Consider the following 17,543-nt stretch of genomic DNA (forward strand, 5'->3'; position numbering starts at 1 on the left):
TTTCTAGCAGCAATGGCCACGATAGCCAAACTGTGGAAGGAGCCTCGGTGTCCAACGAAAGATGAATGGATAAAGAAGATGTGGTTTATGTATACAATGGAATATTACTCAGCTATTAGAAATGACAAATACCCACCATTTGCTTCAACGTGGATGGAACTGGAGGGTATTATGCTGAGTGAAGTAAGTCAGTCGGAGAAGGACAAACATTATATGTTCTCATTCATTTGGGGAATATAAATAATAGTGAAAGGGAAAACAAGGGAAGGGAGAAGAAATGTGTGGGAAATATCAGAAAGGGAGACAGAACGTAAAGACTGCTAACTCTGGGAAACGAACTAGGGGTGGTAGAAGGGGAGGAGGGCGGGGGGTGGGAGTGAATGGGTGACGGGCACTGGGTGTTATTCTGTATGTTAGTAAATTGAACACCAATAAAAAAAAAATAAAAAAAAAAAAAAAAAAAAAAAAAAAAAGAAAGAACTTTCATTATCTTTGCCTGGGAGCACCAGCAACTGCCTACAAAGAACAGAGCTAGGAATGAAGGGTGGTGAGAAATTATTGCATTTCCTCCCTGGTGGTTAGTCCATATAGAAATGCATAGTTTCAGAGAAGTGTGTCTTTGCCTATTCCCTCTATTTCCATGATCTCAGAGATGAACAGGTGACTAACCCATCCAAGAGCCAGCCCCTGTCACACATGGAGGGGCACAGGCTATGTTGGACCACATTCAAATGCAGGACCGTGTTTCCACCAGGCCCCTTACAAGCAGGAGAAGCTGAGGGCTTAGATGAGTCCATTGGGAGTCGGAGTGTTCCTCCCAACACCTCACAATCTTGCAGCTCTGCAAGTCTATGATTCTTTGAATCTGGAATTCAGTGTAGCACATTTGTTCACTTACTTAGTATTTATTAAGCACTTATAATGTGCCAGGATCAGGCTGAGCAGAGAGGACTCAGAAGTGACAAAGAGGGCAGCCTGGGTAGCTCAGTGGTTTAGTGGCACCTTCAGCCCAGGGCCTGATCCTGGAGACCTGGGATTGAGTCCCATGTCAGGCTCCCTGCATGGAGCCTGCTTCTCCCTCTGCCTGTGTCTCTGTCTCTGTCTCTCTCTCTCTCTCTCTTTCCCTGTGTGTGTGTGTCTCATGAATAAATAAAAAAATAAAATCTTAAAAAAAAAAAAAAGAAGTGACAAAGAAAGCACGATCCTTGCCCTCAAAGAACTTGTTCTAATACGGGGGTTCTCAAACTTAGCACTAATCACATTTTAGGTCAGATCATCCTTTGTGGGGGTTCCTGCGCACTATAGGATAGTGACTGGCATCTCTGGCCTCTACTCACTAAATACCAATAGCACCCCCAGTGGTGACAACCAAAAATGTCCCTAAACATTGCCAAAAGCCCCCTGTGGGTCATAGTCCCCACTGCCTCCCCACAGTTAAGAATCACTGTTTTGATAGTATAGACAAAAGACTGAAAGCTTTGGAGCTATATGGACCTGGGTTCTCCCGCCTTATTTGCTGTGTGACCTAAGAGGGATTACTTACTTCTGGGAAACACAGTTTCTTTATTTGCAAATTATGGGTAGTCAGCAAACTTTTACAAGGTTGTTAGAGATAAAAATGTAAAAATACGCAGCAGAGGTTGTCAATAGGCACCCAAAAGCCATCTTGTCCACCCTAATTCTTCTTGTTAATTAAAAGAACTCCACCCAGTTCAGTTCAGAGAGTCTTCTCTCAGGAATGGTGGATTAGTCCCTTGTGGGTGGGAATGGAATCCAGAGCTAGCTGCTAAGACAGAAGGGGCATCTGAGGGAGGGGGGCCCCTGGGAAAGATCTTCCCCTTCTGGTAAGAGATGGGTTGATAAGGAGTGCTGTGATTTTAAAATATGTACACAAGTTCTCCAATGCACCTCCCTTCAAAAGATGATATCTAACTCCCCTCTTCCTGAGTGTGGGCTATGTTTAGTGGCTCACTTGCAATGAACACAACATGGCAGAGGTGACAATGTGTGACTTCCAAGATTAGACCATGAGAGCCACTGCAGCTTCCTCCTTGTGCTCTCTCGATCGCTCACTCTGGGGTACATGGCTGCCACACTGTGAGGAGCCAGCGCTCACATGCTCTGTGGAGAGGCCCACATACAGAGGAGAGAGGTCTGCAGCGGACAGCTAGCACCAACTTGCCAGCCATGTGTGTGAGGCGTCTTGGAGCATATCCTCCCGCCCCAGTCAAGCCTTCTGAAGACTGCGGCCCTGGCCAACAACTTGACTGAACCCTCACAAGACACCCAGAACAAGAACCACCCGGCTAAACTGCTTCTGAGTCCTGATTGCCACAGATATTGAATGTCTGTTCTTTTAAGAACAGCTGGATTTTGGAGTAATTTGTTAATGCAGCAATCTGATTGCTTCTCCTTGCCTCCACTCACTCAATCACCTCCCTATCCTGCCCGTTGACCTCACTGGATGAAGACATGAGGTGAGCACCACAGCAGCCATCTTAAGGCCTCAAGAGGAAGGCCAGGAGTCTCAGGGATGCTAACCAGAGCCACAGAAACAACCCCAAGCGCCCCATTTCCAGACATCTTGTGATAGAAGAAAAACAACACTGTGCCTTAAACCATAGTTTCCTGGAACCTGTAGCCTCGTGCCTCAAGTACAGAAAGTTCTAGGGAGACAGCCATTACCTATGATGCTCTGTTTGCTCTAACTTCCCAAGGCTCCTCTCATGAATTCCAATCTTTCTCATCTCCACATCAGGTGCACCCCTTATCTGGAGAAGCTGGCGGTGATGAGGGGTGGAGGGCACAGAACTGGGCAGCTTTGACCTTGTCACCTTTCACCCTTTTTTCTGAGAGGTGACATTTCCAGCAGGGCCAGATTCCCATGCTCTTACTCATCTTGGGCTGCTACAATAAAAATACCACAGAATGGCTCAAACAACAGAGGTCTGTTTCCTCGCAGCTCTGAAGGCTGGAAGTCCAAGATCAGGGCACCAGCATGGCCAACTTCTGTGGAGAGCTCTCTTCCTGGCTTACAGATGGCCATCTTCTCACTGTACCCTCACATGGTAGAGAAAGAGAGGGTTCTGGTCTCTCTTACTATTATAAGGGCACTAATCCCCTCATGGCCTCATCTAAATCTAATTATTTCCCAAAGGTTTCACCTCCAAATACCTTTATGCTAGGGGTCAGGGCTTCGAGGGGACACAATTCAGTCCATGGCATGTGCCAAATCCCAGAAACTTCAATTCTCTATTCTGTGACCCAGAGAGGAAAACAACACAGTGTTCCCCTTTCCCGTCTATCGTCTTAATATAGACAGGGCTCTGCAGAGCTGATTCAAAAATTTAAAGGTATATTTCTTTAAAAGAGGTACAAGACATCAAGTAGTCAGGCAAAAAGCAAAAAAAGCAAAATTAAACCATTATGTCCAAGTCCAAAAGACCCAGAGCAGGGGGTAGGGGAGTGGATAATGGCAGAGTTAAAGTGGTCTCCATATTCATTATTGCAAATTTAATTTAATTTTGTTTAAATTCAATTAACATATAGAGTATTTGTTTCAGAGGTAGAGGTCAGTGATTCATCAGTCTTATATAATACCCACTGCTCATCATGCCCTCCTTAATACCCATCACCCAGTTACTCCATCTCCCCACCCTACGCCTCCAGCAACCCTCAGTTTGTTTCCTATGATTATGAGTCCCTGATGGTTTGTCTCCCTCTGATTTCATCTTATCTTATGTTCCCTTCCCCTCCCCTATGCTCCTCTGTTTTGTTTCCTAAATTTTACATATGGATGAAATCATAAGATAACTGTCTTTCTCTGATTTACTTATTTCCCTTCTAATTTAATAACAGGCCTCCTCCTACTAATTAATCAGGCTTGGGCTCTGGGGCCCATGGGTAGCCACCCACTCACTGGTGGTGACCGTGGCTTACTTCACCTCTAGGTGCCTTGGTTTCTTTACCTGTAATGCAGATCTACATTCAAGGAGGTAATGTATATGAACGGCTTAGGATGGCATCTGGAAGATGGCATTTAATCACATGTTGGCAATTTATGATTATTGCTGCCATGTTCACTATCTTTTCCTAAGGAAAGGGGGAGGTCAGTGACCCCCCCAAAGAGCAGCCCAAAGAACTGGCATAAAGTAGCAGAAAAGGGTAAGTGTCATGCAGCTCTAGATGCTGGACATCTAACCTCCTTGATACCTGCTTGCTCAGTTGCCCACCTACAAAAGTACAGTCAGATTTCCATCTCAGAGGATCACAAAGAACGTGTGAGAAGCTTGAAACAGTGTCCCGAACACATGTACTGCTACCTTTCCAGGCTCTGATGCTGCCTGGGAAGAGGAGATGCAGTTTCAGATACAAAAATGGATTATGTCTAGGCTTTCAAGGACAGGAAAGACTGTCTTCAGTAAACATGTGAAAAATCTGCCTAAGAAATAAAACTAAGTCAAGACTTTAAAAGCAAGATATTAAGTTGGCTCTTGCCAGGAATGGTTCTGCTGACCAATACTGGGAGCCCTACTATGGCAAACACTGCAAGGGAACACACAAGAACTACATGCCCCTTCTTCCATATAAATCAAATTCCAACTTCCTTAAGAAACGGGCTCTCTGTGTTTCAAAAGAAGGAAGGCCCTCCCCAGTTTCAGGAGTTGAATCTCAATCAGTTTTAGTCATGGCCTGTAGGCTAAACCTGGACAGCCATCTGCTTTTCTGTGGTCCAGGAGCTGAAAATGACTTGTACATTTTTGAGCAGTTGGAAAAGATCAAAAGTATAATATTTCCTAAAATTTAAAAGTTAAATTTAAAAGTCATATATATATGTATTTTATATATATACATATATATATATTAAATTCAAGTCTCAGTGTCCATAAATAGGCTTGTTCACTTATGTACTATATATGGCTGCTTTTGAATTACAACAGCAGAGCTGAGTAGTTACTACAAGCTGTGGCTGCAAGGCTAAAATATTTACTATCTGGTTCTTCACAGGAAAAGATCTCCGGTTCAAGCCAGAGTTTTTATTTTTATTTATTTTTTTTTCCTGATTTTTTTTTTTATTGGTGTTCAATTTACTAACATACAGAATAACACCCAGTGCCTGTCACCCATTCACTCCCACCCCCCGCCCTCCTCCCCTTCTACCACCCCTAGTTCGTTTCCCAGAGTTAGCAGTCTTTACGTTCTGTCTCCCTTTCTGATATTTCCCACACATTTCTTCTCCCTTCCCTTATTTTCCCTTTCACTATTATTTATATTCCCCAAATGAATGAGAACATATAATGTTTGTCCTTCTCTGACTGACTTACTTCACTCAGCATAATACCCTCCAGTTCCATCCACGTTGAAGCAAATGGTGGGTATTTGTCATTTCTAATAGCTGAGTAATATTCCATTGTATACATAAACCACATCTTCTTTATCCATTCATCTTTCGTTGGACACCGAGGCTCCTTCCACAGTTTGGCTATAGTGGCCATTGCTGCTAGAAACATCGGGGTGCAGGTGTCCCGGCGTTTCATTGCATTTGTATCTTTGGGGTAAATCCCCAACAGTGCAATTGCTGGGTCGTAGGGCAGGTATATTTTTAACTGTTTGAGGAACCTCCACACAGTTTTCCAGAGTGGCTGCACCAGTTCACAGTCCCACCAACAGTGTAAGAGGGTTCCCTTTTCTCCGCATCCTCTCCAACATTTGTTGTTTCCTGCCTTGTTAATTTTCCCCATTCTCACTGGTGTGAGGTGGTATCTCATTGTAGTTTTGATTTGTATTTCCCTGATGGCAAGTGATGCAGAGCATTTTCTCATATGCATGTTGGCCATGTCTATGTCTTCCTCTGTGAGATTTCTGTTCATGTCTTTTGCCCATTTCATGATTGGATTGTTTGTTTCTTTGGTGTTGAGTTTAATAAGTTCTTTATAGATCTTGGAAACTAGCCCTTTATCTGATATGTCATTTGCAAATATCTTCTCCCATTCTGTAGGTTGTCTTTGAGTTTTGTTGACTGTATCCTTTGCTGTGCAAAAGCTTCTTATCTTGATGAAGTCCCAATAGTTCATTTTTGCTTTTGTTTCTTTTGCCTTTGTGGATGTATCTTGCAAGAAGTTACTATGGCCGAGTTCAAAAAGGGTGTTGCCTGTGTTCTTCTCTAGGATTTTGATGGAATCTTGTCTCACATTTAGATCTTTCATCCATTTTGAGTTTATCTTTGTGTATGGTGAAAGAGAGTGGTCTAGTTTCATTCTTCTGCATGTGGATGTCCAATTTTCCCAGCACCATTTATTGAAGAGACTGTCTTTCTTCCAATGGATAGTCTTTCCTCCTTTATCGAATATTAGTTGCCCATAAAGTTCAGGGTCCACTTCTGGATTCTCTATTCTGTTCCACTGATCTATGTGTCTGTTTTTGTGCCAGTACCACACTGTCTTGATGACCACAGCTTTGTAGTACAACCTGAAATCTGGCATTGTGATGCCCCCAGATATGGTTTTCTTTTTTAAAATTCCCCTGGCTATTCGGGGTCTTTTCTGATTCCACACAAATCTTAAAATAATTTGTTCTAACTCTCTGAAGAAAGTCCATGGTATTTTGATAGGGATTGCATTAAACGTGTATATTGCCCTGGGTAACATTGACATTTTCACAATATTAATTCTGCCAATCCATGAGCATGGAATATTTTTCCATCTCTTTGTGTCTTCCTCAATTTCTTTCAGAAGTGTTCTATAGTTTTGAGGGTATAGATCCTTTACATCTTTGGTGAGGTTTATTCCTAGGTATCTTATGCTTTTGGGTGCAATTGTAAATGGGATTGACTCCTTAATTTCTCTTTCTTCAGTCTCATTGTTAGTGTATAGAAATGCCACTGACTTCTGGGCATTGATTTTGTATCCTGCCACGCTACCGAATTGCTGTATGAGTTCTAGCAATCTTGGGGTGGAGACTTTTGGGTTTTCTATGTAGAGTATCATGTCATCGGCGAAGAGAGAGAGTTTGACTTCTTCTTTGCCAATTTGAATGCCTTTAATGTCTTTTTGTTGTCTGATTGCTGAGGCTAGGACTTCCAGTACTATGTTGAATAGCAGTGGTGAGAGTGGACATCCCTGTCTTGTTCCTGATCTTAGGGGAAAGGCTCCCAGTGCTTCCCCATTGAGAATGATATTTGCTGTGGGCTTTTCATAGATGGCTTTTAAGATGTCGAGGAATGTTCCCTCTATCCCTACACTCTGAAGAGTTTTAATCAGGAATGGATGCTGTATTTTGTCAAATGCTTTCTCTGCATCCAATGAGAGGATCATATGGTTCTTGGTTTTTCTCTTGCTGATATGATGAATCACATTGATTGTTTTACGGGTGTTGAACCAGCCTTGTGTCCCAGGGATAAATCCTACTTGGTCATGGTGAATAATTTTCTTAATGTACTGTTGGATCCTATTGGCCAGTATCTTGTTGAGAATTTTTGCATCCATGTTCATCAGGGATATTGGTCTGTAATTCTCCTTTTTGGCGGGGTCTTTGTCTGGCTTTGGAATTAAGGTGATGCTGGCTTCATAGAACGAATTTGGAAGTACTCCATCTCTTTCTATCTTTCCAAACAGCTTTAGGAGAATAGGTATGATTTCTTCTTTAAACGTTTGATAAAATTCTCCTGGGAAGCCATCTGGCCCTGGACTCTTGTGTCTTGGGAGGTTTTTGATGACTGCTTCAATTTCCTCCCTGGTTATTGGCCTGTTCAGGTTTTCTATTTCTTCCTGTTCCAGTTTTGGTAGTTTGTGGCTTTCCAGGAATGCGTCCATTTCTTCTAGATTGCCTAATTTATTGGCGTAGAGCTGTTCATAATATGTTTTTAAAATCGTTTGTATTTCCTTGGTGTTGGTAGTGATCTCTCCTTTCTCATTCATGATTTTATTAATTTGAGTCTTCTCTCTCTTCTTTTTAATGAGGCTGGCTAATGGTTTATCTATCTTATTAATTCTTTCAAAGAACCAACTCCTGGTTCTGTTGATCTGTTCCACAGTTCTTCTGGTCTCGATTTCGTTGAGTTCTGCTCGAATCTTTATTAACTCCCTTCTTCTCTTGGGTGTAGGATCTATTTGCTGTTTTTTCTCTAGCTCCTTTATGTGTAAGGTTAGCTTTTGTATTTGAGTTCTTTCCAGTTTTTGAATGGATGCTTGTATTGCGATGTATTTCCCCCTTAGGACTGCTTTTGCTGCATCCCAAAGATTTTGAACGGTTGTATCTTCATTCTCATTAGTTTCCATGAATCTTTTTAATTCTTCCTTAATTTCCTGGTTGACCCTTTTATCTTTTAGCAGGATGGTCCTTAACCTCCATGTGTTTGAGGTCCTTCCAAACTTCTTGTTGTGATTTAGTTCTAATTTCAAGGCATTATGGTCCGAGAATATGCAGGGGACAATCCCAATCTTTTGGTATCGGTTCAGACCCGATTTGTGACCCAATATGTGGTCTATTCTGGAGAAAGTTCCATGTGCGCTTGAGAAGAATGTGTATTCAGTTGAGTTTGGATGTAAAGTTCTGTAGATATCTGTGAAATCCATCTGGTCCAGTGTATCATTTAAAGCTCTCGTTTCTTTGGAGATGTTTTGCTTAGAAGACCTATCGAGTATAGAAAGAGCTAGATTGAAGTCACCAAGTATAAGTGTATTATTATCTAAGTATTTCTTCACTTTGGTTAATAATTGATTTATATATTTGGCAGCTCCCACATTCGGAGCATATATATTGAGGATTGTTAAGTCCTCTTGTTGAATAGATCCTTTAAGTATGATATAGTGTCCCTCTTCATCTCTCACTACAGTCTTTGGGGTAAATTTTAGTTTATCTGATATAAGGATGGCTACCCCTGCTTTCTTTTGAGGACCATTCGAATGGTAAATGGTTCTCCAACCTTTTATTTTCAGGCTGTAGGTGTCCTTCTGTCTAAAATGAGTCTCTTGTAGACAGCAAATAGATGGGTCCTGCTTTTTTATCCAGTCTGAAACCCTGCGCCTTTTGATGGGGTCATTAAGCCCGTTCACATTCAGAGTTACTATTGAGAGATATGAGTTTAGTGTCATCATGATATCTATTCAGTCTTTGTTTTTGTGGACTGTTCCACTGAACTTCTTCTTAAAGGGGAATTTTAAGAGTCCCCCTTAAAATTTCTTGCAGAGCTGGTTTGGAGGTCACATATTCTTTTAGTTGCTGCCTGTCTTGGAAGCTCTTTATCTCTCCTTCCATTTTGAATGAGAGCCTTGCTGGATAAAGTATTCTTGGTTGCATGTTCTTCTCATTTAGGACCCTGAATATATCCTGCCAGCCCTTTCTGGCCTGCCAGGTTTCTGTGGAGAGGTCTGCTGTTACCCTAATACTCCTCCCCATAAAAGTCAGGGATTTCTTGTCTCTTGCTGCTTTAAGGATCTTCTCCTTATCTTTGGAATTTGCAAGCTTCACAATTAAATGTCGAGGTGTTGAACGGTTTTTATTGATTTTAGGGGGGGATCTCTCTATTTCCTGGATCTGAATGCCTGTTTCCCTTCCCAGATTAGGAAAGTTTTCAGCTAGAATTTGTTCAAATACATATTCTGGCCCTCTGTCCCTTTCGGCGCCCTCGGGAACCCCAATTAAACGTAGGTTTTTCTTCCTCAGGCTGTCGTTTATTTCCCTTAATCTATCTTCATGGTCTTTTAATTGTTTGTCTCTTTTTTCCTCAGTTTCCCTCTTTGCTATCAACTTGTCTTCTAGGTCACTCACTCGTTCTTCCACCTCGTTAACCCTCGTCGTTAGGACTTCTAGTTTGGATTGCATCTCATTCAATTGATTTTTAATTTCTGCCTGATTAGCTCTAAATTCTGCAGTCATGAAGTCTCTTGAGTCCTTTATACTTTTTTCTAGAGCCACCAGTAGCTGTATAATAGTGCTTCTGAATTGGCTTTCTGACATTGAATTGTAATCCAGATTTTGTAACTCTGTGGGAGAGAGGACTGTTTCTGATTCTTTCTTTTGAGGTGAGGTTTTCCTTCTAGTCATTTTGCTCAGTGCAGAGTGGCCAAAAGCAAGTTGTATTGGGAAAAAGAGAAAAAGAGAGGAGAGAAAGAAGGAAAGAAAAGAGAAAGAGAAAAAAAAGGGAAGAAAAAGAAAAAAAAAAAACGAAAAAAAAAAAAAGAGAAAGAAAAAGAAAGGAGAAAAAAAGGGGGTGGGGGAAGGAAACAAATCAAAAAGCAAAACAAAACAAAAACAAAAACAAAAACAAACAAACAAAAAAAGAACCACCGGGGAGTATCTTCTGATTCTGTGTTCTTTAAGTCCCTTGGCTTCTCCTGGAAGTTGTCCGTCTAGCTGGTGTTCTGGGGGAGGGGCCTGTTGTGCTGATTTTCAGGTGTTAGCAGTTGGGGGAGCTGCTGTGCCCCTGCCTGGTGCAGGGCTCGGTGGGGGTTGTTTACCCCGTGAGGCCGCAGGAGGAACAGCCCTAGTGGCGGGGCAGCTCTGGAAACCTGGATTCAGCTCCGGCCGGAACTCCGTCTGCAGGGCCTGGAGGCTCCGGGGCGGGGCCGCTGATGTGCTCAGCTGGGGCAGGAGCGTCCTCGCTGTCCTGGGCCCTCCCGGCCTCTGCCTGTCCCGGGGGGAGGCGGGATCCTGGGCTGTGTCCCGGCGCCCTGTGCTCCGGAGCCTGCGCTGTTGGATTCGCGCTCCCGGGCCGCGCAGCCCCCTCCGTGGAGCCGCCGCCCGAGCCCCTCCGAGCTGCTCCTGGAACCGCGCAGGCCCCTCCGCACGGAGCCTCTTCCTCTGCCCGAGCCCCTCCGAGCTGCTCCCGGGGCCGCGCAGCCCCCTCCGCGGAGCCGCCGCCCGAGCCCCTTCAGCTGCTCCGGGTCCCGCCGTGCGCGCTGCAGCCCTTGGGGAGCTCGGCGCACTCTCCTGGGCGCGCAGTTGCTCTGTTACTGTCCCCGGGAACCCGAGGGCATCCCCGCCCTCCTGGGTCCTGCTCCAACTCCCCGCGAAGCCAGAGTTTTTAAAACTCTGTGTCCATCAGAATTACCTGGAGGACTTTTTCAAATACAGATTGTGGGCCTCAGCTCAGAGTTTCCTGGGGGAGGGGGGGCGGGGGGGGGGTGGAGCAGTGGCAGAGAATGTGCATTTCTAACCAGCTCCCAGGTAAAGCTGATGATGTTGGTGGTGGTCCCCATATAGTTGGGGACCACACTATAACACTTTGAGAACTGTTGGTCTAAGCCAGTCATGATAAATTCCACTGTCCCTACCAGTGATTGGCTGAGAAAAGGACATGTGATGCAGTTCTGACCAATAAGACTCAAGGAGGAGGTCACAGGGAGCTTGTGGGGCAGTGATCAGAAACCAGGGAAGTGGGGGTCCCTGAGTGGCTCAGTGGTTTAGTACCTGCCTTCAGCCCAGGGCATGACCCTGGAGTCCCAGAATCAAGTCCCACGTCAGGTTCCTTGCATGGAGCCTGCGTCTCCGCCTCTCTCTCTCTCTATCTCTAATGAATAAATAAATAAATTTAAAAAGAAAAAAGGGGCAAGTGAAAGAGTGGCACCCTCTTCTCCCCTTTCTATACCATCTTGAGACTGTGAAGATAAGAGCAACCTGTTACAGATGGTAGAAAAAATGGGAAATGGTAGAAAGAGAGTGGATCCACCATTACATAACTAATGTTGTGTACCACTAGGTTCACAAACTACAGGATCACCTTCTGTGAAACTATAATTGCCATTGTGTAAGCCTCTTCAAGCTGGGTTTGTAGTAGGTGGAAGCCAAACTGTCCTACGTGATATTTCCACTCTGTGCAGCCTCACTCAGGGCTCTAACTCCACTCCCCCCCATTGCAAGGACACCACCAATCCCAGGACACAAGGGCTGGGGTCAGCATATGGGCCAGTGGATAGGGCAGACCCAGGATAAGAAGAAGAGCACTGTTTTAGAGCCATAAAACCCCAGGGCAGAGCCTGAATTCCACCACTGTGTAACTGTGTGCCCATTCACCCCATACACCAAGAAGGGATTTACACATGCCTAGTTGACTGAAGCAGCCCTGACTGTGGGTCTGGGCAAGGTCTTTTCTCTGGTCCCTTATTCACCACTAGAGCTAACATTTGGCAAACATCACCAGGTCCCAGGCACAGGACTAAGTTTTTCACCTACATAATCTCACTGAATCCTCAAAACAACTCTAGGAAATGAGCACCATCATTTCCCCAATCTTATGGCTGAAGAAACAGAGGCTCCAGGAGGTGATGTGGCTTGCCCAAGGTTGTAAAACTTATAAGTGCAGAGACAGGATTCCAACTCAGATCTGTCTGGCTCAAGAACCCACGTGTTTAAGTTCGATATTGTAACACCAGAGACAGAGGAGAGGGTAAGTTTGAGAGCCCTCAGTGCACGCAGGGGCTCTTGCATCTAAGCATCTGACACAAGGTCTCATTCCTCTCTTTACTCACTGGCTCATTCTAGAAAAGTGGGTGGGAAGTTAACTCTTTTCAAAAGCTTGCCAGTCAGGCAGAGTAAAGCTGACATGAGCATCAAGGGAGATACTGCAAGATCACTCAAGATGTGGACAATGAGACGGTGCCCCCTGAGAACCATGGCAGCAGCATGATGGCCAGGGTCTGGGCCTGCCTGGCATCTCGTCGGCTTTGGTTCCTGGGCCACAGCCCGGCCTTACCTGCCAGCTTGCATGCCTGGCTGAGCATCCCCCGCCGCCCCCTCTGGCATCCAGCTGTCTCATCAGCCCTGCCGATTCAGCCCTGGAGAACTCGGATGTTTGCCTTGCCCCTCTGGAGGGCAGGCGGAGGCAATGGATCGGGCAGCAATTCCAGAGCCGTCACAACTTCTGGCTGAAACCAAACATGACAGATTTACCATTGGGCAGGCTGTTCCATTTATTATTTAACGCTTGCAATAAATATTTGCATGACCCAGCGCTGGAGGGAACGCTCTGTGATAACTCACTGCGTTTCCCTGCCAAACAGGCACTGCAATCGGATTCCAAAGCTGCGGCAGAGAATATTTTATACTATTCTAAGGAGCCAGGTGATGGCCCTCTGGTAGGAAACATTTTCTTGCCTGTCTCCAAAGAGGGAAGGGACCAAGGAGACTGTAGTTCCAAGAAGCAATTAGGAGGAGGAAGAGGAGGATGAAGATGGCAGCTACAATTTACCTCGAGCCTGCTGGGTGCCAGGCTCTGGGCCAAGAGCTTCCCATTCATTCACTTAACACGTGTCTTTGAAGGCAGGGCTGCCACAATAGGCAAATACAGGACATCCAGTTAAATTTGAAATTCAGATACACAATCAATAAGAATCCCATGCAATACTAGAAAATTTTTGGTGTTTACCCAAAATTCAAACTTACCTGGGTATCCTGTTTTTCTCCAGTAACCCTAACTGAGGTTATGCCCATGACTCAACAGCAGAGGGGAATTATTTTCAACTGGGGGTCAGGGAAGGGACCTCTAAGAAGGTAACACTTGGACAGAGATGTCAATGAAGGGGATAACCATGACAGAAGGTGGTAGAGTTCTAGGCAGCGAGAAGAGCGCATGCAAATGCCCTGGGGTGGAAAGAATATTGGAGGGTTTTTGCAGATGGACATGGCCAGAGTGGGTTCTGAACTTCTGCTGCCTGGATTTCTGAATCCAGATGTGACACAGAGGAGGAACAAGAAAAGGAGAAACTGCTTTAGACAAGAGCTGGTCAGGTCTTGCAGAAAACACACCCGCAGTAACAAACCAGCTGCCTCAACAGAAACCTCCACGTCTTCCCCAAGTTGTTCCCCTAGGCAGGCAGCCGGAGGGAGGGGGGCTCCCGCGGTGACAATGCTATCAATTTCCATTTTGCTTTCGCCAAATACAGAAAAGGACATTTCAAAGATTTTTAAAAATAACTTCCAAACAACTCAAGGGTGGGCAGAAAAGAGAAAGAAATTACACTTGGCTTGCTCAAGAGCAATGATAATGACAATAGGTAATACAAAGAAGTGCATTTTCATATATGTTATACCACTTACTCCTTAGCATTCTATGAGGCACGCAGGACAGATCGTGATATCCCCAAATCACAGCCAGGGAAATGGAAAAATTAGAGTCCAACACTAGGAAATGGCCAGGTAGGGTTTGAGGCTATGTTTGGCTCCAAAGCCCATGCTCCCAAAAGCCCCCTGTGGTCTTGCTAGGGACTGAATTATGTTCTCCCAAAATTCATATGCTGAAGCCCTAATCCCCGTGTAACTCTATCTGGAAAAAGAATTTAGGAGGTAATTAAGGTTAATGAGGTCATAAAGGTGAGGCCCTAATCAAATAGGACTGTGTCCTTGTCAGAAAAGGAAGAGATCCCTCCCTCCCCCTCTTTCGCTCCACCATGTGAGGACACAGCAAGAAGGCAGCCATTTGCAAGCCAGAAACAGAGTTCTCACTAGCACCTGACCATGCTGCTACCCTGATCTTGGGCTTCCAGCCTCTAGAGCTGTGAACAATAAATGTCTACTCAGTTTACGGTATTGTGTCACGGTAGCCTGAGCTAAGAGAGCTGATGTGAAACCAACCAGAGCCCAGCCCTCGACCAATTCATCCTGCTAGCCCGGCTATATGGAGCAAGATCCTTTCTCCTACCTCTCCCTCCGCCTTTCTGCCTGGCTGATGCGTAAACGGTGTTCCCACCTGGGGCAAGCCCATCCCTCCATCCCTTCACATGCCTCAGTGAACATCAAACAAGTCCTGGCAGTAGAGGAGGACTCCTCCTCTGCAAAGAAACACAGCAGACGAGTGAAGAGATCCCAGCTTTGGCACTGAAAAACCTGAATCCAGATCCCAGCTCAATACTAACTAGTTGGGTGGCTTTGAGAAGAAAGTCCTGAGCCTCTTCTGAAGAATGGGGATAACGTGACCCACCCTCCTGGGATCACTGGGGGAATTGGATGAGATGTTAAACATAAAACATCAGCATGGTGCCTGGCACATAGTCAGTGCCTGGTAAATAGTAGCTGTTAATAATAATTACAACAATGATAACACTCAAATTATGGGACTGAACTGAATGTCCCTTCATTCAGCAAATTTTTAATGAGCACCTATGTGTTAGGCACATAGGCATATAGCAAGACATAACACACATGATTCTGCCTCCATAAAGCAGATAATATAATGGAAAAAACAGACTTATGGCAGAACAAAAGGAACAGATTTGTAAAAAAAAAAAAATCACATATAAAAAAATTTAAAGTGGTTGAAGAGTTCTGTGAAGGAAGAAGGTTTCTGTGAGATACTCATCTACTTGAGCATCAGAGAAGGCCTCAAAGGATATGTCAGCCAAGATCCAGGGTATGAAGGAGGCAGCCAAGCAAAGAGCAGGAGGGATAAGCCTTCCTGGTATAGAGAGCACCAGTATGTGCAAACGTAGAAAGGCTAGGGACGACTGGACTTGTCCTGGGGCGGCGGGTTGTTGAAGTGAGGCCAGTTCGGCTGGAGGAAGCAAGGGAGATGCCGCCAGGATCATGGCATGCCACGTCTGCTAAGCCATTTCTAACTTATTCTGAAATGAAAGAGCAGCAGGCACTCAAGCTAAGCACATAGCACGATGGCTGGTACAGAGTAAGAGCTCAAAAGATGTGAGCTTACTTCCCTACCTTGGAATGGCCCAAATAAATTAAAATGGCCCCTCTGCTTTGAATTTCTGGATTTGATTTTGCCTTGCAACTGTTTCTTTAAAAAGTGTCTATAGACCAGGGGGAGATGAGATAGAAACGGGGATATGAGGGAACAGCTCAAAATCAAACAAGCCAGAAACTCCTGGCTGGAAATGTTCTCTCTAGATCTCTGCAGGAAGGCCCATATTGGTGCCACTGCAGAAGAAAGAATTGAAGTCAGGAGGGCTTAGAATTCTTTCTCCAACCAAGCCCCAGATGCCAGGCAGGTAGTAAAGTTGTCTCCAATCCACCTCCACCCGTACAGCCTGACGATGGAGTTGGCCGATACCTCCCCCACTCCCCAGCCCCGGAATAACTCCTCAGAGCCATTCAAGGCTGAAGCTATCAGCCCGGGCCACTTCGATGCCAGGAGAGCAAAATGTATTGTTGGCAAAGGCTAGAGAAAAAGAAAAAAGAAAGAAAGAAAAAATTGGCAATTGGTTAGGAGGGAGCCCCATCCTGAGTCTATGACAATCATCCAGTGTGAAGCTTGGCATGTGACTCAGGCCCTTCCTGGAATTTTAAAATTCATTACATTTTATTTATTCATTCACTACCCACACAGAACTCACAGTAGACTCCAAGAAGATATATGACAAAATTACTAAATATGAATTTTAAATCTGGACTTGGAGAAAAAGAATTTAAAATAAGGGGTCTAAAGACAGGAAAAGTAGGGGACGGAAGGTAGAAAAAAGATTTATAGGTCGGCAGGCCAGTTACTAGGTCTGAAAATGTGGCTCTGAGTTCCCCGAAGGCCAAGTCAAAAACAGCAGAAGCTGTTCTTGTGGTCTACAAGGAAAAAGACACCTGATTCACTGCCCTGCCACGTGGCCTCATGTGGTGTAACCTCTACTTGGGCTCCGTCTCCAAAAAGGAATCAGAAACTATTCAATCTTTGTGACTCCCTCTATAGGTAATAAAAAATCAAGCTATAGTGAAAACCAAAAACAGCTGATCTTCCAGTCTACACTCTGATTCCCAAACTCAAAAGTCTGTAAGGGTTAGTCACTAGCAGAAATGAAGGGAGCAGTCTGGGCATAACACCATAAGGAGTAGTGGCCAACCAAACAGCCCATGTTCTAGCTAAAGGGGGCAGCTGCTTCTCACCTCCAGCTGATTACTGCCCTACACGAATGCAGGTCCACAGTCTGACTTTTTTTTCCACAGTCTGATGTTTAAGAGGAGCTCAAAATCGGGATTTTTAATGTAAACTCTTCTAACATGTAAATGTTTGCTTTTAATTCAAATATACTTAAAACAGTGGTCAAACACAGAAAGCCCAATTTCAGAAAGGAACAGCAAATCTCTCTAGTGTCTTACAAATGGGTTTTTCTACCTTCGGGTGAATTTGCAGTCCCCAGACCCTATCTTCCCCCAGATAAGCGTCTCAGGGAAACATTTCCCCACAAATATACAATTCTATTTTCAATCCCATTCCACACACATTGTTGGGTTCCTACTGCACTTTAGGGACAGTGGAGGATACACCAATGTGATAAACAAGTCTCCACCAAGTAGCCAGACAGGCCTGGCTGTGTGCTCCATCAAGACGCTGGCTGGCTCCCAGGAAGTTCTCAAGGTTTGGTGATGTCTGCAGAAACCAGCCTTTTTATCAACAAGTTCAAAGCATATTGATGGATTTATTTCTACCAGGAGCCAGAAAACACCCATTCCTCTCCAAATCCTTTTCCCTCTGTCCAGCCTCCTGGATGAGGTTTTCTTCATGGAGCGCAGCCACTCTGTCCACTGCCAATTCAATTCAACAAGCTGCTGCCAAATGCCCAATGGATACCGGTACTGTGCTAAGAGTTGGGAGAGACAAGACCAATAAT

General features: G+C 44.7%; 1 long non-coding RNA gene across 3 annotated transcripts in view; it reads right to left on the reverse strand.

The window, feature by feature from the left end:
- The window catches only part of LOC102154922, a 36,672-nt gene that overhangs the window by 17,257 nt on the left and 1,872 nt on the right, over positions 1 to 17,543 (reverse strand). For 2 of the 3 annotated variants that reach the window (XR_005360891.1, XR_005360892.1), the window contains exon 2: positions 12,692 to 12,863. This is a non-coding gene — a long non-coding RNA (uncharacterized LOC102154922). Of the gene's footprint in view, positions 1 to 12,691; positions 12,864 to 17,155; positions 17,514 to 17,543 lie in introns of all 3 variants that reach the window. The other variant, XR_005360893.1, reaches the window with a different exon arrangement.

Source organism: Canis lupus, chromosome 6, assembly GCF_011100685.1.
Source record: "Canis lupus familiaris isolate Mischka breed German Shepherd chromosome 6, alternate assembly UU_Cfam_GSD_1.0, whole genome shotgun sequence".
In the NCBI taxonomy this organism is placed as follows: Eukaryota; Metazoa; Chordata; class Mammalia; order Carnivora; family Canidae; genus Canis; species Canis lupus.